This window comes from Cynocephalus volans, chromosome 2 (assembly GCF_027409185.1).
Source record: "Cynocephalus volans isolate mCynVol1 chromosome 2, mCynVol1.pri, whole genome shotgun sequence".
In the NCBI taxonomy this organism is placed as follows: domain Eukaryota; kingdom Metazoa; phylum Chordata; class Mammalia; order Dermoptera; family Cynocephalidae; genus Cynocephalus; species Cynocephalus volans.
The window spans coordinates 221,201,997-221,223,624 of record NC_084461.1 but is presented as its reverse complement, the minus strand read 5'-3'; the positions used below and the strand labels follow the sequence as shown (position 1 = coordinate 221,223,624).

The following is a 21,628-nucleotide window of genomic DNA, read 5'->3' as shown; positions in this document are numbered from 1 at the left end:
GTCGGTGATACCTAAGGAAGAAATCTTGATAAAACACTTACTCCTCTATGTCTTGAACTAGTGTCTCTTTCCTGAGCTCCAGAGAACCTTCGGTCATCCCCAATTGGATGGCTCACCATACCTTACAATTCATTCAGTGCAAATTCACACGCAGCATGCCATCTTACCAATCCGTGCCTGCTCATTCCTCTGTGTTCTCCTGCTTAGGAACAGAGTGTCCCACTCAGAACCCTGAGCTCATCGTAGACACCTCACTCTCTCTTTGGCCCCACGTTGATTCAGTTGTCCCATCCCATTGGTTCTGCATGCTGAGTATCTCTGGGATGCATCCATTTTTCTGTCATCCGTTGAAGTCCTAGTGGAGAACTCTCATGAATTATTTTAATAACCTAGTAATTGTTCTCATATTTCAGGATTTGCTCTGCACTAATTTTTGCTCTACGGTGAGTGCAATTTTTTTTTTCTAAAATACAGATCTGCTCATCTGAAATCCCTTCTTAAAACATTTTAGTGGCCACATAAACCAAGATATGTGGCCTCAGAATACTATCCAAAATCTGTAATGTGGCTGACAGAGTCCTGAGTGACCTGGTGCCAACTTACATCTTGAGTTCATCTCTTGACTCAACCTGTCTTGAATTCCAGCCTCCAGCCAGACTAAAATACTTTCTGTGTTCTTTTCAGGCCATGCTCTTTCTCAACCAGGCCTTTCCTATGTTTTCTCTCAGCTTGAAACTTTCCCAACCTTTTCATCTGGCTCATTAATCATGTATCTGAGTTTACAAGTCACCTGCTTCAGGATATCCCTTTAACACTAGTCTCCCCAGCTCTTAGCACATAACAGTCAGTCAACACTTGTTTGTTGATTAAAGCAAGATAGGAGTGTTAATTATGCTGAATGCTTCAGGATACAAGCAAGTAGAGGACTGAAAGAAGTCCACTGTGGGAAAAGGGTGGCAGTAAAGACTATAGGTAACGGTCTAAGGGAGTTTAAAATTTGAATTTACTCTCTATTTCCAAACAGAAAAAAAAGATAAAATATACTTTCAAAAATACAGATACAGTAAGGGCTGGGAGTGGCAGGGTGTGAGCGAGAAGAGTCTCTGTACAGGGTGAAGGGAACTAATCACGCTCCAATTATGGAAAGAAACCAAGCCAGGCTCACTGCCAGAGAGAAGGGGCTGGACTGGGGCTCCCTGCCAGTGAGAGCCAACTGAAATAGCTGCAGTGGAGGCCGTGGGACATGGCAAACGAAGCAGCGTCCGTGTGGTGGCAGGACAAAGGCCAAATGATGCCAGATGCCACGTTGGCCATGTCTATACCCGCAGTACCTCCAATGTCACTACCACCAGAAAAGGCTCGTTCTGGACTGGGAATAAGAGGTCATGATGGTAAATTACTATAGAGAGGTAAGAGGAAAATGCATGTGAGCACCCTCTCAAGACAAGTCTGCAAATCACACTCCCAAGACACATTGATACAGGAGGTGCTCAGTTTCCCTGGGCTCAGGTTTCAGGACATGCCTCTGGGTTTCTAGCCACTTCCTGAGGTCTCAAGCCCACTCCTCTGAGCTCTCCCTTGGGGGAAAGTTACTGTTGTCAGTTAGACCTATTTTTAGCACCAACGTGGGGGGAATGAGACAACAGGGGGTCTGGCTTATACAATCTAGTGGCTGGGCATGCTCAATAGACAGCACAGAACATTCTGGTGCATACAACTGGGACCCCTCCCCGCCCCACACTGAATGTTCACTAGATAGAAAAAGTATAAAAGCCAGATCCCAGCTGAAGGGAGGGTTGTTGCTGCTCACTTTTCCTGGAGGCAACCTGCACTTCTCTGGCTGAGGTGTGTATATTTTACTTTTTATCTAGCTTACTTTCAGCAAGCAGCTGCCCATTATCTTGAGCCAGCCTACACTTTATACTGAATTTTAAGTATGTGTTTCTTGCTTTTGTGTTAGACTTGATGCCTGTACTGAACTTACTTTTGTGTTAAACTTGGTGTGGGTCCTGCTCAGTCTCTGGAGCTGTGCTGCACTCTCTCTGTGGAACCTGTATTTCTTATCTATTTTATTAAACTTGCTCTCACTTTCTTCTGTGACTCTGCCCTTCAATTCTTTCCTCTGGCGGAGTCAAGAGCCTGGTAAGAGGACTGGGTGGGTTAAGGCTGACTATTGGGCCCCCCAGATCCTATCTGCAACATCAACATAAGGAAAATTATCAATAGAAAAGAATAAATCAACTCAATGAATTCAACTGCAAAAATGCAAATAATAGGGCAAGATTTAAATTATTATTTTTTTTAGGATCTGCAAAGAAATCTGAAATATATAATCACTGAGATAGGAAAAAATGATACGACCTGAATGAATTATGGATGAATGCAACCTAAGAGACATTTACTAATTCAGAAGAGAGCACTAAGGAATTCACTGAGCTCATGCTGCAGAGAGAGAAAATATTTTTAAATGTGTAAGAGAACTTAAAAGAGATTAAGAGACATTCTATAAGGAGAAACTAAAGGAAATGGTGGAGAACCCAGATATTAACTTCAGGAAACTATGGCTGAGAATTTTCTAGAATTGGATCATATTCTGTTCTTGAAAATGTGTGAGAAGTGTTAGGCCAGATAAATACCAATACATTTGCATCTAGAAAGGTCAAAGTAAATCGCCAACTAGGTGAAGATAAAATTTCAAAATGTCTGGAAAGGAAGGACACATGACTTACAATGAAATAACAATTACCCTGAAAGCAGATTCATCTTCAACGATAATATGTTAGGGTTTATTTTTTATTTTATTTTATTTTATTATTGAATCGCAATTGATTATATATATATTTTTGGATTCAATGTTGACATATGTTGAGCAAATCAATATTACTAGTATATATATTGTTACAAATTGTACTTATTCTTTATGCCCCTTGTCCAATCTCTCCCCGTCCCCCTCTCCCTCCCTCTCCCCCCTCTGATAACCCTAGATTTCTTCTCTCCTTCTGAAACAGTAATGGTTACTCTGTTGATCTGTTGCCTAGATGATCTGTCCAATGCTGAGAGGTGTGTTCAGGTCCCCCAATATAATCGTAGAGCAGATGTGGCTTCTGTCACTCTAGAATGGGCTTTGAGGAGAGAGACATCCTCTTCTTTTCTTTGGTCTGTGCTGGTGACTCTCCTTGTGTCAATGCACTCCAGTGGCTGGTGGACCGTCTGTGTGGTGGTTGTGGTGTCTAGCCACTTTCAGGACAGCTGTGGTTACCGTGGTGGCTGTGGTGGGCCACCCACATGGAGGTGATGTTTTTGTCATGTTCCTAGGCCCTGGTGGTGTGCCTGGTTGTGGGCAGGGGGTCCAGTCCCTGGATCCATGCCTCAGGTCCCCTGGCAGGTCCAAGTTGCTGGTGGTGTGCCTGTGCCAGAACTAATTTTTTGTCCTTTGCTTACTTCTAAGATGGGGGAACTTCCTGTGGGGATCGGTACTTGAGCTGTGTGGTTGAGCTAAATTGCTGCTTTGTTGCTGTTTCTGTAGGGAAGGCTTTTTGTGCAGCTCAGGGTTTAATGGTTGACCTTATAGGTACTTCCGGCTCTCCAGAGACCCAGTGCACCAGGGTTGTGTAGTAACTCTGATCTGGGCCTGAGTCTTTTCATCAAACTGCACCCCATGCAATTCTATATTGCTGACCAGTCTCCTCTGAGTGGTCCTGTGCTGATTGGGGGCATATGGGCTGAGCTTGCTGTGCCCCAGTGTTCCCCCAGTGGGCCCGTCTCCCCCTCCGCCCATGCTCCAAACACTTCCCATGGGATGGGCCCTCTGCTGGTCCCTTGCACTGACTCACCGGCCTCTGAATGGTTCCTTTCTTCAGTTGTTCTGGCTTCTCACTCCTATGTGGGTCCGTGGAAACCCTATTAGTAGTCTTGCTGGCCTGGGGGCCACCAAGGCGCTCTTCTCCCCTGCCACCTCCAAGCAACTCCATCTGAAGGGCACAGCTGTGGCTTCTGCTGGCTCCTGCTCTGTGTGCTCAGCAGTTCCAGCCTTAAAGCGGCTGCAGCCCAAAACTCTCCCAGAAGTTTTTTCTTTCTCTCATCGTGGCTTCTCCCACCTTCATGAACTCCGTAGGTCTCTCCTCCTCTTCCCCTGAGCTCCAGCAGCACCAGCTTGGCTGTTGTTACATTTTTATAGTTGTAAATTGGTTGATTTGTGGGAGAGAGTGATGCTGGGGGCCATCTATTCTGCCCTCTTGACCAGAACTCTCAACAATAATATGTTAGAAAGTCGTAAGTGGTGTCTTTAGTTTGTGGAATGAAAACAGTGAATCAAGACCATGATATCGTTCGCATGGAGAGGGAGATACATGTTTTCAGATGTACAAAAACTAAGAGTTTACTACCCCAAAACCTCACTGAAAGGTCTGCTAAGGGGCACATTTCAGCAAGGAAGTAAACATGAAAACACAGTGAATGACTGGGATATAAGAAATCACAGAGAGCACAGAAATTGGTGAAATAAACCAACCCTAGGTTGTAAACAATGACAACTGAGCTAATTTTTATTTTTACAGAGGGGACTAAAATTTTAGATAGTAAAATGGATGGGAGAAATTCAGGGAATAATTCAAACATAGTAAGAGTCTTGTCTTTTCATTTATTTAATTCAACAAATGTTCATAGAGAGGTTAAAATGAGCTGTAGGCTTTGGGAGTCTTGGACAAACAGAAAATGTCCTGTCCTCACAGAGCTTACATTCTAATGGGGGAGACAAGCAAAAAATAATGTAAAATAATGTCAGGTAACATGATATTTACTTAGGATGACCAATAATTTATTCTCCAGACCAGCATACCTCTGAGAGTGAAAGTGGGTGCTATTGTGCCTGGAAAACCTCCATCACCTGATCCCATCCCCAGGCACACTCTGGTCCCTCTGCAAGTATGGGCTGTGCAAGCTCAAGTGCTGCAGAGAACAATAGACAGGGAGAAGACAGTGATAACGAATATTTAGACTTCATTACAAAAATAGGAAAGTAAGTATAAATTAAAATCTTAGAGGTATTCATTAAAAGAACAAAAATAATTAAAGCAGAGGGAATAAAATCTTATCAATCCAACTAAAGAACAGAAATGTAAGAAAAAATAAAGCAAAGTATGATAAAAATAGAAGTGGTTGTGGATGGTAGATGGGAGAATGTGAGGGTGCGGGGGAGAGGAGGTGGTTACTCACAAGCTCCAAAATCCTGTGCAACCATTTCTTGAATTACACTGGCTTGTCATTGTCATTTCTACCTCTCAGCCAGTTAGTCAGCTCAGACGCTTGAAGGTTGCATTTTTTAATTTTTGTTTTCCATGAATCACATCTTCGGTTATATAATCAAAAGCAATAGGAAGAGGTGTAATGTCTTAAAATGATGTGATACAGGGGTCTGATGTACTTTGGATATGTTTGTCCCCCCAGAGCTCTTGTTGAAATATGAACCCCAATGTGGCAGAGTTGGGAAGTGTGTGGTCATGGGACAGATCCCTCATGAATAGATTAATGTCCTGCCTGGGGTTGGGGGTGAGGGAGTTCTCCCTCTGTTAGTTCCCAGGAGAGCTGGTTGTTAAAAAGGAGCCTGGCATCTCCCCTGTCTCTCTTGCTTCCTTTCTTGCAGCTTTCTGCCATGATTAGAAGCAGCCTGGGTCATACTCCAAATACACCTGTCCCAGGATGGTGAGACAAATAAACCTCTTTTCTTTATAAATTACCTAGTCTCAGGTATTCTATTATAACAACACAAAAATGGACTAATACAGGAGCCGCTTCTCTCAGAAATTATCCCAAAGAAATGAGGAGCAAAAACGCAGACTTCATCTTTGATTAAAATTAGAGGTTCTAGAAACCCAAACCACAAACTATAAAGAAGATCTTCTAGATGTGTGGGTGAGGGAGGAGGCAGAAAGAGGATGCTCCTGGAGACGCAACTCAGAAAAAACCTGCGAAGTCTGCTTCTTCAAGGTGAGGCCCTGCCCTTAGTTGCTATCTCAACTCCTGTGCTTGCAACAGTGCACCTCAGCATGCCAATCACTATTAGAAACTTCCCTGAATGTGGTGCATTATTTTTTAAAGTAGGAAGGATGCCTATGTGAGAAATCAGGCAGACAAGTCACATTTGCAGGAAGGTGTCAATCAATAAGACTAGGGTGAGGGAAGAGACTCTGATTTAGAATAGTAAATGCTAGAACAAGTCGTGCTCACCAGCTTCCTACAAAATGAAACATCTGCTAGCTCTAAACACAACCTTACCTGTTCCATGACATGACTCTGGCACATAGCTGGTGAGCATAACACTGTTACCACCCCATGCAGATCATTCAAAATAGAATCCTGCAGACCAGCTCATTTATGAACAGGAATGTGAAAGTACTGAGTACAATGTTAGCAAACACTGGAAGGACCATGACGAAGTGAAGGCTGTTTCTGGAATGTTAGGATGATCATATGTACACAGCCTTGCATAACATAATGCATGTGTATTTAAAAAATAATATACGTATCTGGGGAGAATTTATATAATTTTCTTCAAGTGCTAAAAAATCATTTAAGCAATTCAACATCATTTCTGAAGGAAAAAAGTCTGATTAATATGAACATGTCCTTAAAGGGTTAAATACCTCAACATAAAGTCACCCTGATGCATGACGGGAAAAATCAGAAGGGTCCCATGAAAATCAGGAACGAGACCAGGATGTCCACTTCCACCACTGCCAGTTATTGCTGTTCTGGTGATGAGAGAAAAAAAATCGAGGTATACTATGGAAAGGGATGAGGTGTTGCTTTGCCCCCCATGGATTTGTCACCCCACTTCCCCTGGGTGACAGAGATGCAAAGGATTACTCAAAACCCATCTCTTCTGAGCAGTGAGAAGCCCCGAAGTGGTTAAATTTCCTGGGAATGCTCAAGCAAGAGGCATCCCTTCCATTTGGGAAATTAAAGCCAAATTGGGGTTCTCTTCCTGTATTTATTTTCCAGACCAGGAAGTTACAGGAAGAGAACATAGGTGGGGTTATAGTTTAGCAATATAGGCTGGTAACTTTCAGTGAAACAAGACAGATGACATTCTAGTAAGGCAATTAAGTGGTCCTATCAACAAAAGCTTGATCTTAGCAAACATTCCTTCTCCCTCCAATAATTTTCCAGTATCTACACATACCAATCAGTAACCTGTCTGTCCTTGAGCCAGCAACCTTGCTGTGCCACAAATCTTATCTTACACCAGAGGCTTTATAGCCTGAGGAAAATTTCCAGTCCTCCACAAGGTCAATATTTGAAACTGCAAGGCTTTGGAAAACCAGGCCCTGTGAAGTACATATGCTTTAAGAATCCTCTACATCTCCCCCCATTTTATTTATTTAAAAGAAAAACCAAAAGCTATAGACCAGGTTGGAACAGTTAAGACAGAAGCATTTAGAGCAAATTTGGTATCATTTAGCATGGCAAGTCCTTTTAATTTACTCCAGGTGAGGACTGGTGATGTCATTGTCTCTCAGGGCAGCTGCTATGGCATCAATCCAGGTGCTGTGAATTGGGTGTAATTACCGATTGTTGAAACTCTGGAAAGGGATTCTGCTCCCCCATAATAGCTGATTCTGAGTCCAGAGAGTTTGTTACTATTAGTTCACCTGTCCAGGACATTACTGCTTTCAGAGTGTCTAGTCTTATGTAAAATTTTTGCTCAATTACAAGTCTTTTGTTTAAGAATAGGATGTCTCAACCAAGTTGCAAACACCCTCTTTCAGGCCAGGAAAATTTAGAGAACTGCTTTTGTAGAGAAGACGTTATTTCCCCCTTTATGATCAAGGCAATCCTCATGAAAGCATTGATGATCAATATCTTGATTGAAAAGGTCTTGCTTTTCTTTATATATATATATCCCACATGGCTGGGAATGCTGTTTCCCAGGTGAAGATCTGTCCCACATCAGGGGGAAAGATGAACAGCAGGATGAAGCAGCAGTTTGGGCCAAATTTATGGCAAACATAAAGAGAGGTCAGCACCTTGGAAGTGAGACATGCTATCTTATATCCAAAGTTCTAAATTATACCCTGTTATAAAGAGAGAGAGTTAATTTTCATTGAACTTATAAAAATAGCCACATTGCCATAATAATTTTGGGGGGGATCAAATAGGGAGAAAACAAACGCTTTTATTTCTGTTTTAAATGACATTTTACCAAACTGTTATTAGTTGCAGATAGCTTAAGAGAGTTTTCTTACATTTGGAAAACGTTAGGAGAACCAGCAGAGTTTTAAAATAAGGAAATTGTAAAAACTGATAATTCTTTTAAAAATTAATTTACCAATTAACTTTTGTTGTTTTGACCTTTTGAACAATTTCACAAACCCATCAGTTTCTTCAGTAAAATTTTGGAACTTTAGTTTAAAGCTATGAACTCAAAGTTTGTCAGAAATTGTACCTATCATAGTTTTTTCATGAAATATTTGAAGACACAACATTTTAAAATTATAATTAAACCAAGGTTATGACCGGTAGCATTTATATCAAGACACAGATATTTAAGAATCTTACAAGATTTTGGAACACATATCCATAACACCTTCAGTACTGACAATGCTTTCCCATATAGTCTAATTTATTAAATAAGCCAATTAGGTTTAGATACATCTTTCATATATCCTTTGAGAAACTCCAGGACCCTTGGAATTCCTCAAAGTTAAAGTTAAAATGTTGAGCTTTTAGAATTTGGTTTTGGAAAGTTTTCTTAAATAACAAAAGGCTTAAAACATTTAGTTGAATAAGATCACAAATTACTACAAAAAATAAAACCAAAGTGACAAAGGGTTTTAAAGGCAGAGAGCACAAGAACTTATCATGAAATAAGTTTCTTAAACCATTTATCTAAGGGACAAAGAAAATCTTTTACAATTTTATATTAAGAGCAGTCAAGTGAAAAGACTTCTAGTAATCCTGTTTGATTAGTAAACCCAGGCAATGATGTTTGCTAAGAACATTTTTATACACTCAGGTTAGTAAATAGGCATCCATTTATCAGAGCAAATTATACAAAGCCCAGTTTGAGTTTTAGCTATATTTACCAAATACATATTTATGTTTTCCCAGCCAAAAACTTGGTGTATTAGATCTCTACCCTTATCAGTTAATGCTAACTAGGGCCTATGAGATATTTGGCATAGGTTTCTTTTCCCTAGCCATTTCAGGTCCTGGGTTTCCATGTGGCATTTGGAGCCATGTGGAGCTTAAGACAGAGGGTGGTATATTCATAAAAGATATTGTTTCTCCCAGCATGGCCAGGAGGCAGAGCTGAGATAACTAGGAGACATATTGACCTAGAGACAAATTTAGGTAAAAGGTTTGAATCAAATTTAAAAAATATATTTATCAAAGCTTTAGAAGATTTAAGTCATGTGAACTTGAAAATTATACTTATTTATTTAATGAGCACACATTAATTATAAGCCAATTTGGTACCTTGCACATAAAACAATTACACAAACAGACATGAACATATAGACACAACATACTGCTTACACACGCATATATGCATACATAAACAACAAGAACAAACGAGGATCTTATAGGTTTTGTTCAAGATGTAATAAAAGCTCACTAGTGAAAAGGACAGTTGGGTTTAGATTGTGTTTTTTCCAAAAGACTTATTGGTGAGGCCTCACCCTGCCTAAAAGAAAGCAAGATAACAAATTTACATTGTAAAGCAAAGCATGCAAGCCTTTTCAGGAAGATGCAGAGAAGATTGTTTTTTCTTTTAAGTAAATAGCACAGAATTCTACCATAGGATTTTGTAAAGAATACATAGATGAGACTAGAAGAGAATTTAGAAGTCTGTTTAAGATGCCAGAAAATTTGAGACCATCTAGTTAAACAGGTAGATTTTAGGTTAGTTTTTGTTTCTAAAATGAGTTACTGAGCTCAAGAGCTGAGCCACCAATCAGAGATTAAACCATTTGACTCTTGAGGTTTTTAGGAGAAGAGCAGTAGACCCAGAAGGGATCTGGTTGGCGCCATGGCTGCTTTTCTTCATAAAACTCCAGAGTCTTCAGAGAAAAAGAGTAGCACATGCAATTAAGAAAAGAATCACTGCTTTTAAGAGATGAGAGAAGCATTGTGCAGATAAGAAAGAAAAGCATGCTCAAACGATACCAACACTGTAAAGAAATAGTAACTTCTTTTACTTTAGATTGTCCAATTTAAAGTTTTCTCAGTCCCTGGCAAAGATTAAGTTTTATCCTTTTTTGGTGACATAAACATGTCTTAGTTTTTTGTTAAGGTCTTGGATAGTTATCAGAGTGACTTGACATAGATTCCTAGTTGTTAGGTGGGAAGCCTTAACGAGACCCATTGCATAATTAACCAGTGACCAATTTGTTCCCAAATTTTTATGTTAAGGCTCCCTTCCTTGAGGCATCAAGGACATGGTTGTTTAATACCCACTAACAGTTTTACAAGCTGCCATTCATTTACTTACAGCCTGCTGCTTTAAGGAGACATTGGAGTTGTAATGAATATTCAGTCCCCCCTTTTGTTAACGAATTATCCATATTTTAAAAGTAAAGAGAAGGAAAAAATATTTCTGGGGTTGAAAAAACCTAACTTTGACCTGCCATAGGCGTGCAATTGCTAATGAAAGCCACCTGTGATTCCCTTACCAGGATGCGTCTCCCTTATTAGGGACTCCCTTGCTGGGATGAATCGGACGTCCTTTTCCTCTCCAATGCTTGGCAGGTCAGTCTCTGATCCATGGAGAATGGTCTCACACAGGGCACCATTTGATGTAGAGAATTCTTAAAGCAAATGTACTTCACAGGACCTGGTTTTCCAAAGCCTTGCAGTTTCAAATATTGACCTGTGGAGGACTGGAAATTTTCCTCTGGCTATAAAGTCTCTAGTGTAAGATAAAGATTTGTGGCACAGCAAGGTTGCTGGCTCAAGGACAGACAGGTTACTGCTTGATATGTGTAGATACTGGAAAATTATTGGAGGGAGAAGGAATGTTTGCTAAGATCAAGCTTTTGTCGATAGGACCACTTAATTGCCTACTGGGATGTCATCTGTCTTGTTTCACTGAAAGTTACCAGCCTATATTGTTAAACTATAACCCCCGCTATGTTCTCTTCCTGTAACTTCCTGGTCTGGAAAATAAATGCAGGAAGAGAACCCCAATTCAGGGTTAATTTCCCAAGGAAGGGTTGGCTCTCGCTTGAGGGCTCTGGCGGGAGATTAACCACTTCAGGGCTTCTCACTGCTCAGAAGAGATGGGCTTTGAGTAATCCTTTGCATCTCCATCACCCAGGGGAAGTGGGGTGACAAATCCATGGGGGGCAAAGCAACATAAAGCAACAATGAGGAAAAGTGATCTTCATTTGCTGTTAATAGATTATGTGCTCAGGAAACAGAAAACAATCAACCAAACAACTGTTAGAGGCAATAACAGAATGTCATAAATTGACTAGGCCAAGAATTAATATATGGAAATCAAGAACTGTCATGTATACAAACAATATTCAGTCAGAAGATATAATTGGGAAAAGTCCCTCATGTAAAATAGCAACCAAAAAAGATGAATAGCACAGAATAAATTTAATAAGAAATGTGTAAGATCGTATGAAAAAAACCCAGAAAGTCAATGACAATGTCAGTACTCCCTGAACAATTCAATAAATTTAATGCAATCTAAATAAAAATTGCAAGAGAATGTGTTTTTTTTAGGGGGGTGGAGGACGGGTGAGAACTAAAGAGGTTGACTTCAAAGTTCATGCATAAAAAATAAAGAAGCAAAAGCAGGCAGAAGGTTTTTGGGGGAAAAAGACTAGTGGAAAGAGGAACTGGCCCAACTATGCATTAAACATATTAGAAAGGAGCTGTAAGGGTTTGTAATGGCAAAATGTCTGAAACTTCTAAAGAATGAGGTAACACGCAGGCTTTAAAAAGGAAAGAATGAGGGGCTCAGAATTTTTTAATATTTAGCCTACAGAATTCCGGGATGGACCCAGAAGTAGACCCCATCAGCAGAGTGCCTCCCACCACGTGGAAGAAGGGACACGTGGGGATTGTGGTAACACAAGCTCTATGTTCTTTGGCTCCTCAAATAAAACAAAAAAAAAATTTTTTTTAAAGAAAAAAATATATATATGCCACGGCAAAAACAAAAACAGAAAGCAAGAAACTACAGATATAAATATGTGAGGAACTCAAATCTTTTAGCTAAGGTTTCAAACACACAATTTAAAATTCCAGCCTTGATTAGACACCCAATTCATCATTTGGTATCCAGTCCCTCCTTCCCACAAATCAGCAATTGCCTCCTTTTAAACAGCTGTGTTCTTGCTCAGGTGACGAGTGTCCTGGAGGCAGAATGGTCCTGATTCTGCAGTGGTGGTGTTTTGGGGACCCAGGTGGCCTGGTTGACTGCACAGCCTGGGTGCCCGCGTGGAGCAGAGCGGGAGGCCGCGGTGGGAGGAGACAGGGGCAGGGATCCTGGGGGTGACAGGACGCGTGTGGCAGGAGGGGGCAGCGAGGAGAGGCCAGCAAGGCTGCTGTGCACATCAGGCAGGGGACAGCCAGCGCCCGAGGCACGTCACCCGTGTCCTCTGCTGTCTCCTCTCCCTCCTGCTCTCCCTAAGGTCACATCGCTCTTTATTCCTCCTTCTATTAGAAGTTTTCTCTGTCCGTGGCTTTAATCATGGTATTTTTGCTTCTGTGTCAGCTTCTCCACATCTAGCTTCTTACCCAAATTCCAGTCCTATTTCCTCAAGTGAGGGAACAGTATTATTCAGATTAGTTCATCTTCACTCACCATGCTCTGCACAACTTTGCATATTTGTCTGTCCCTTTCAGATCCAATTCTGTGACCTGGTCTGTCCCTCATCTCTAGTCTATGTTTTGCCAGAGCCACTGGGCTGGCCAACCTGGATCCGGATTCTGTTCCCTCCAATCGCCTTGCCTGTTGCGAGGAGAATGACGTGTCATCAAATCTGCCAGCGATTTTCTATGTCCTCCGAGATCGAAGTTCCTCTGCCTCTCTTTCAAGGTCCCCCTACGTTCCCGACTCTCTGTCCCTCTCCTCCTACACCCCCACCTCCAACACAGACCAAGATGACTACCATGTGCTCTGCCCCATGCGCTCTGCCAGGCTGGTGCACCTACTCCGTCTCACCCCTCCCCGACCCTCCTGAAAATGTCAGCTGCGACAGCTCACAGCTGGGTCCCTCACTGAGAGCTGTCCTTAGTGGAGGGAAATGAGCACCCCCTCCAGGGGTCCACCTATGAGCGGTGGCTGGGACAACTCTAAAATGCCATCCCAGCTCCAAAACTCCCCATAGGAACAGACAAGGCCTCAATTGCAACCAGATTGCTTTTTCCTTGGCACAATCCTATTTTCCTCATGTCCTAACAGGTTTTTTTTCTACTTTCCTCTCGTCCTAACAGTCCTGCAAGCGTTCTCCATTAATCCTCTGCTCACTCTTTGTCTCTGAGTTTGGGAGACCAATCTAAGACAGTCAGATCCAGGAGTGGCCCAAGGAAGGACACTCTAACACTGGATTTGGAGGGGGGTCGCTCCCCAGCCAGCTGTCAAGGACAGCCCTGGTGTGCTGCAGCAGTGCAATGTTTAAACTTCTCCCACGGGTAAACTAGGAGGGGATGCTGGCAGAGGACTCACTGGCTGGTGCAATACCTTCTGGAGCATAGAAATTATGAGGGACAGAATGACTCCAGGGACTTTGGGATTGGGTATGCACTTCCAAGTGGCATCAATTTGTTGAAGAGATAATAAAAGGCTCAGGGTGGTTGATCACCGATTCAGGGAAAACGTGAAAGCCACAGGTACAGTCTCTTTGGCAGCATTTAGTTAAGCCCTGGTCCCCTGCAGTCAGAGGAGGACTGAACTGTGACAGGAGTGCTGTTTCAGAGAAGTTTGGATTCACAGCTCCAGCAAGTCTCCTGTGCCAAGGTTAGATCCCTAATAGGGAAGGAGTGGAACCCTAAAATTGGGAGGTGTGGTTGAGAATCACAAAGTCTCAAATTCCCGTGACCCCAATAGGCCTGTTGTTAGGCTCCCCCCTCACTGGGCGTGAGCTGGGTTGGCTGAGGGAGAAGACGGAGTAGAAGCTGTGCAGGAGCCAGGAGAGGCAGCGTGGGAATGTGTCCAAGGCTGCTGGGTCTGGGGGGGAACAGAACATTGAGTTGGATAAGGATACTGACCCCCATGGGAGCACTCTCCCCTGATTCAGGATTTAACACTGTGGCAAATACTCCAGGGATGTTGGTAATAAGCCCCTAGGGGGATTCTTGGAGGATCACAGTTAATGAAATAGAAATGCAAGAACTTGCATGGTGGAGAAAAGGATCCAAAGGCTCAGAGAAGTGAGCATGCTAAAGTGGATTTGCTACATAAAGCTTAAAAAACAAAACAAAACAAAAAAACCCACCAGCCAACTGCATTTTCAGGAAAGTCTCCCTTTACTAAAGCAATGATGCTTGTGAGCTGGGCAGCAGCATTACTGAGCAGCTCAGCAGTGCCTGTCGTCTGTTGCCCAGGGCTACCTGTAGCAAGAGATGCTGTTGTCAAACTGGGCTCCCTGATGGACATGAGAATAGCAACATCTCAAAATAGTATAAGCCAGGTGGGGATGCTTAGTTTTTGGAAGTAATGTGGGCACAATTGTAAAGAGTGGTAGGACTGTAGAGGCATCCAGGGGATCCCAACTTGGAGATGGTTAATAGAACATGATGTTCCTGGAGGCAAGAGAGATGGGCTGCCAAAAAGGGCATTGCTTAATTTACACAGGTGAAAGAAAGCAATGATGGGCGAGCAGAGGCAGAGGGCAGGAGCTCAGTAAAGATCACAATCCCTTGCCCCGTTTCCAGATCAGACCTGGAACCCATTGGCAGGAGGAGTGGCTGATTCCTTATGAGTGGGACCCTGCAATACCAGGGCAAATCTGTTCATTTGTTCTTTCTCTAGTCCTTCACCAGGGAGCTTAGGACCACTTATTCAGGTAAATGTGCTTTGGAGAAAAGAAAAATATTCAGGACTTTTTAAGAATTCCTGAACACTGGGTCTGAATTGGCATTAACACCTGGAGACCCAGATGAACCACTGAGGCTCTCTACTGAAGTGAGGATGTAGCGGGGCTACTAGAGTCTTGGCCAAGGTTGGCTCTCGGTGGGTCCACTGGCTCACGGACCAACCTGATGATCCTTCCCCCATTTCCAAATACATAATTGGGAGGGACACTCTTGGTAGTTTGAAGAACCCTCACATTGATTCTTTAAATTCTTAGGTAAGAGCTATCGTAGTGTAAGAGTGGGGGGGGGGGGGCAAGAGGAAGACTGCTCTCTATACAGCAAAAAGAGTAAACCAAAAGTAATGCTAAATTCCAGAAGGAATGGGGAAAATTAATGAAACCGCCAAAGACTTTAATATTGTAGTAGCCCCTGTCCTCTTCCCATGAATTTCACCACGCTGGCTCCTGCAAACATCAGATGAGGCGTGGCAGGAGACGGCAGTAGCCCCAGGTGCAGTGACTGCACTCGGTGTGGTGTCTTTGCTAGAGCAAATTAAAACCAACTCCAGCACTTGATCTGGGAAATGTGGTTTTTGCCGTACCTGTCAAGAAGGAGAACCAGATGCAGTCTTCATTCCCATGGGATGAACAACAGCTTATGTTTATGGGTCTTGCCCTTGGCTTATTAAGTTCTTATACCCTTTGTCAAAATATAGACCAAAGGGACCTGCATTTTCTGGACAGTCTGTAGAACATACACCCTGCCATATGACTGACATCATGTAACAGGAGCGGATGAGAGAGAAGGATAAGTGTGTTGGAGATCTTGGGAAGCAGATGCAACGTAGGCCTTAAAGAGCAGGTGATTCAGGCGACTTCGGATTACAGACCAGATGGAGTAGACACATGTCCCTGATTCCTCCCACTGAAACCTCTAGACATTAGATGCATATATATAACACAAGCATAAGCAGGCTTTAAAACATGGAGAAAAAGAGGCAGCCAGGTAGCAGCCTCGCACTTCAGGACTGGTGTGGGAGCGGGTTCCCTGGTTTTGTGTGTGCTTTGCCTCGTGTTCTAGTCTGAAGACTAGAGAAGCCAGCAACCTGGAAGTGCCCATACATACAAACCAGCACCCCAAGCACGTGGTTTTCCGCATTTCGCTGTTGGTACAGTGGCTGGGTCTGCCCGCTGTGCTTGAGAAGTGGTGGCAGCAGAATCGGGTGAAGAGGGTGGCGAGGGTGGGGGTTAAGGAGGACTCAGAAGAGAACCCGATGACCAATACATTTTAATCGCATTATTTACGATTTGGTCGTATTGTTATCTTCCTTGAGCATGTTTATAATCGGTCGTCATAGATCAACCATTCAATAAGCTTTCTAGGAATACATACATTCTAAGTCGTTCGCTCAATAGCAAAAATTCATTAACTTTTTAACTTAAAAATCAGTCAGCCAACTTGAGAAACAAGTGAATTGAAATATTTTAATGAATATAGAATATTCTCTTCATTTAATAAGCTAAGATGATTGATTTTTTTAGTAACTTGAATGTAATTCATTTGAAATTCATACAGTGAACCAACCATGTGCGATTTTATTAAGGTTTTATTTTTTATTGATAATTGAGTTTCCTGAATGGCAGATAAATCAATTAGGAGAAAAATGCAGATCCTGTGAAACTAAAGAGCATTTAAGTTAAGAAATGTTGAAGCCCACAAGAGGTAAATGGGAAAATGAGCAGAACTCAGAAGGAGCAGTGACTTGTTGAAGAGACAGGTGTGGTGAGCACAGTGAGAACATTCTGCCTTCAGCTGGTGGGGACCCGTAAGGAGCTTGGAAGCTCCTAAAGACCAGGACTGAGAGCCAGCTCAGCACCTCTGCTCCTTGTGTGACTCTCTTTGAAGATGCCAGGCCCCCAAGGAGACACTGTGGCAGAGGCTGGGGCTGAGCTCACCAGGGCTGGGCAAACACACTGAACGCACAGCGCTCCTTCCCCACCCGCTGAAACAGGTTCAGAATTTCACTTTTATGGCCCATCACACCCAGGTCATGTGTAATCCTAGAGTATCTTTATTTGTCCTATAATTTAATTGTATACCTATAAAATAATTATATTATACTTATAGTTTTTCTTCATTAGAAACAAAACAGAAAAACAATTAAATGCAAGTTGAGCCTTTATAAGGTAAACTGTATACATACAATAACCCCCAGAAGGAGGCTCCCACTGCAGTGCATCATACAACCTTCATTGCTACACTCACAACTGGGTTTGGAGCATGTGCTTATACCCATATTCTGTGAGTTCTTAGCTTACACCTTCCCCTGTCCATGTGGGTTCTGTGTAATAATATGATAGGGTCAGACACTCCCCTCCACCCACCTGCTCCACTCCACCAGCCTCCATCGCAATCCCATGGACTTCCTTCCTTCAAAGCTTTTCTGCTGTGTGTTCCACACCAAGTCTGACTTGAAGTTTTCCACTAAATGCAAAAATCAATTCTCACCCTGGACACCCTCTCCACTTTTTCTCTCCATCCCCACGTCCCAGCCCTCAAGGGTTTCTTTTCACTTCTTGCCTCTTAATTTTGGCCTGTATGTGCCCATTTCTGAAGCCAAGACTCCCTTCACACAGCACATTCTGCTCAGGTCTCATGGTGTTACAGAAGCAACAGAAATGAAACGTATACAGAGGCAGGAAGTAGACTCACCAGCATGGCACCTCCCCCCAATCCTTGCTCTTCAGGTGTGTGTCTCTAGATCCACTGTCAGTGCCTAGTGCCAGGAAGACTCAGTCCCCAGAGCAGCTCATAGAGGGACTCTCTCAGATTGTAGGGAATTGACCCTTGCTGGGAGCGCTCGCTTGAGAATTACCAGTGCGAGTGTTTCACAGCGTGCTGATTCTCACCAACGGCATCTCATTCACATTTGTCAGGTTCCATAAACGTTACTCACAGGGAAGCCTTCCTGGGCCATTTAGCAAAAGGGTCTAAAGTAAGTACAATGTTGCCAGAAAATACAGTATGTCAACGTCCTTATATCAAGAGACCACGATATGGAAACTTCAACAATTCATTACAAAAATGGAAGGTGACCTAAATGTTTGCTCTTCCTTTTTAAAGTCTATTATTTGAAAAGGAAGCCAGCTGTTTTCTGTAGGATGATCCAACTACATTACTATTCTCTACATTTTATCCTTTACCTCCTCTTATACCACAAAGCAACCTAACTCCTTATATCTTTAAATATCATTTTTTTAAAAAGGAAATATTTTTGCTTAATGTCATGGCAGTGAAAATTGTATACAATCTCACTCCACACGTGCACATTACACATTATAGGGGCTTTAAGTTTTGTGTTAACAACTTCCCAGCGAATGCCCCTGCTTACACCCACCCATCCCAGTCCAATTTCTACGTTGTGCTACGATGCTTTAGCATCTTCAGTGAAACAAGACTCAAAGTAAAATCAGGACTCCTCCCACCTCCCTGCCCAATCTGAAACAAAAGCATGACAGCAAATGGCTGGCCAGGCATCATTTCTGAGTAAAACTCCTTCTGGGTAGATCATCACCTGTCCCTTCCTTACTCAGGCTAGTGCGGCAAAGCCAGAGTCAAAACCCATGAAACGCTACATGCATCGGTGGATAATACTTTCCAGTAGCACTTTACAGTATCGGTCAATTATAAAACCAGTGTTAATGGAGAGACCTTGTGTGTGATAATATTCTGATTGCAGCGATAATAGTGTGGAATATACTATAAAGCATATGTACTTCACAAGGCCTGGTTTTCCAAAGCCTTGCAATTTCAAATGTTGACCTTGCAAGGACGGGAAATTTTCCTCAGGCTATAAGTCTCTGTTGCAAGATAAGAATTGTGGCACAGCAGGTTGCTGGCTCAAAGACAGACTAGTTACTGATTGTTGTGTAAAGATACTAAGAAATTGCTATAAGAAGGAATGTTTGCTAAGATCAAGCTTGTGTTGATAAGACCACTTAATTGTCTGCTGGAATGCCATCTGGCTTGTTTCACTGAAAGTTACCAGCCTATATTGTTAAACTATAACCCCAGCTTTGTTCTCTTCCTATAACTTCCTGGTCTGGAAAATAAATGCAGGAAGAGAACCCCAATTCAGAGTTAATTTCCCAAATGGAAGGGATGCCTCTTGCTTGAGCATTCCCAGGGACGTTAACCACTTTGGGGACTCTCACTGCTCAGAAGAGATGAGTTTTGAGTAATCCTTTGTGTCTCTGTCACCCAGGGGAAGTGAGGTGACAAATGTATGGGGGGCAAAGCAACACAAAGAGCATAATAGCACACACACCAGAGTTCATCTTCAGTCCCCAAACGGGGCAGTCGGGGAAGAAGAGGTGTGGTGGCTGGAGCTAGGGGAGGATGTGGCCTGCTGTGAGCAACGTCCCCATGGAAGCGCACTGCCTGATCCATGTGGCTCCATTGTCTCCTTGGTTTCAGGTGTGCTAGGAGCTGCCATCCATGGCTGTCTGTATGGACAACGTCCACACCTGCCTCACAGTAGCGGCCAGGGACAGCCCTGGAATCACAGGGGAAAACGCTTCAGCCAGAGGTCCAGGGGCCAACAGGGTAGGTGTGAGGGGTGATGCATCCGTCACTTCACCAGGAAGCGGGGAGTGGGGTGCAGGGTGAGGCCGAGGGAATACCCACCTTTCCACACGGGGGAAACAACAATGCTGGATTCACAGCGCAGCACCTGGAAGGTCCTTTCCAACTGCTGGGTGGAGGGAGGTGGGCCATGGTGTTCCAGAATCTTCCTTTGAGCTTGACCTACAACCTGGTTTAGGGGTACAGGTGGGGCCCGGAGTCAGCCAGGAACTCACCAGGAAAGATCCACATTTGGGACAAGGACACAGTCAGCCTTAAGGGCCATGCTCACTGCTGCAGGGACATGGGCAGCTGCAGTGAGCTCAGAGGACAGGGATGCGGCGGCGAGCTGTGCGGGGCTGCATCCCTCCGACGCTCACCACTTGTCGGCCTCGCTCAGATTCACGGACATGCAGCGTCACTGCTTCACCTTCTGGATCTTTCTAAGGTGGAACTGGCAGGTCCAGCTCAGGGCACTGGAGCTCCACAAGGATGGAGGCGAGGCACTGGGGCTTGCTGAAGGTGTAGAACTGGAAGGAGTTCTCCCAGGTGCGTGGGCCATGGGTGCGCAGGGAGCTGCACTGGCCGCAGCAGAAGCGGCTGAGCCCCACGGGCTGCTGCAGCAGTGGCGTCATGCACCAGTCACTCATGCACTCGGCGACCACCAGGGCCTCCTGGCTGGAGGCCAGCACCACCTGGCTCTGGTGCTGCCACCTCTCTGAGTTTTGCTGCCGCCTTATAAGGTGAGGGGATGGCGCCCGCAGGCCGGTTCTTCCGGGCCTCTGCCCCCTTCACCAGCACAGCCCCAGGAAAAAGGACAGGAAAAGCTTCCAGAACATCCTGCAACACAACGAGAAAAGAGTCAGCGGGCTTGGTGGGGAAGGGCAATAGAGTGCAGGGTCCTTTTCCTTTGCTTCATGTTTTATTAGGAAGAACGACAGTCATGTGGGGCCTGGCTTGCTGCTGGATGCCCTGGGGCAGCTACAGGTGAGAGGCAATTCAACAGTACACTTGCAGACTGCTGTGGGTGCCCTAAATAATACCCCAGATGGACAAAATGGCCAGTAAGTACTTTGTATCACAGTCAGAAAGCACACGGTGTTGAACAATTACAGAAGAATTGCAAAGCAAAAGCTGTCAAGAGATAACTTAAGACAGCCTGCCAAAGTATTTCATTTGGCATGAAATACTTCATGCCAAACATTCACTGTTTTTCTATGTGCCAAACCTGTCCTAAGTGCTTTACATGTACAGTTGTCCCTCGGTATCTGTGGGGGATTGGTTCCAGGACCTCCTGTGGACACCTAGGTGCTTCTCCCAAGAACTCAAGAGCTTGCCCACACCCAGATGAGCCAGCACAGAGTTTCACTAACCTTAACAAGGAACCACTAAGTGCCCCAGTGCCTGGGCCATGAAGGCACTCACACACAACTCCAACACAGAATGTGGTAGAACTCCCACAGGGAGACTACACTACTGCATCTATCCAGAACCAATACTAAAACTGCCTACTCAAAAGTCAATAAAAGGCATGTCTACAGGAGAAAGTCCCTCTCCACAAAGCCCACTCCAGAATAATAGAAAAAGCAACTTATCTACCAGATGACAGACATGGACATACTAGAAATACAAAAAGAAAAAAATAAAAATAGAGGGAGAGAGAGAGAAAGTATGACACCACCAAAGGAATACAATAACTTTCAAATACCAAACCCCATAGAGCAAGAAACATTTGAAATGACTGAAAAGGAATTCTGAGTAACAATCTTAAGGAAACTCAATGAGATAAATGAAGATCCAGTTAGACAACACAATGAAACGAGAAAGTGTATCCAGGAAATGAAAAAGGAAATTTACATAGGAATTAGTATCTTTAAAAAGAATGTAGAAGAACTCCTGGAACTGAAGGATTCAATCAATGAAAGAAAAAACACAAATGACAGGTTAAAGAGCAAGTTAGAGCAAGCAGAAG

General features: G+C 43.5%; 1 pseudogene; it reads right to left on the bottom strand.

Moving 5' to 3' along the window:
• Positions 1–12,352: 12,352 nt before the first annotated feature.
• Positions 12,353–20,495, bottom strand: LOC134370827 (gremlin-2-like; annotated as a pseudogene).
• Positions 20,496–21,628: the final 1,133 nt, after the last annotated feature.